Genomic DNA, 458 nt, shown 5'->3' on the forward strand with positions numbered 1-458 from the left:
CACCCGCACCCGCACCCGCACATGAGTCCTAAAATGCACCCATGCTTCATAGGTTACTTGTAATTAGTTTACACTAGTCTTTGTTAGCTTACTTGTACTCTACTTATTCTTGTTATAATTGGAGGACACTTGTAATATAACTAGACTTTGATGCAGCTAACTAGCTCTATAATCAACAATGTGAAAAACAACTATTCAACATGTTGTTAATTAGGAGTTAGTTAAGTTGTTGGGGAGTGTTACACTAACTAACTACCAACTGTCAAGTAGTTAGAAGATTGATTTGAATAGCCTGTTAAAAGCAAGGGGAGTCAATACCATACCGGAGGCTGTCCGGTTTGGCCAACGGTACGATATATTTCGTTGATACCGGTCAATACGGTGGTGTACGATTTCGGATTTAAACGCTATATTAATAAATATTATATTCATCTTAATTTAAGTTTTAATTGATTAAA

Source organism: Quercus suber, unplaced genomic scaffold (assembly GCF_002906115.3).
Source record: "Quercus suber isolate HL8 unplaced genomic scaffold, Cork oak 2.0 scaffold_145, whole genome shotgun sequence".
Classification (NCBI taxonomy): domain Eukaryota; kingdom Viridiplantae; phylum Streptophyta; class Magnoliopsida; order Fagales; family Fagaceae; genus Quercus; species Quercus suber.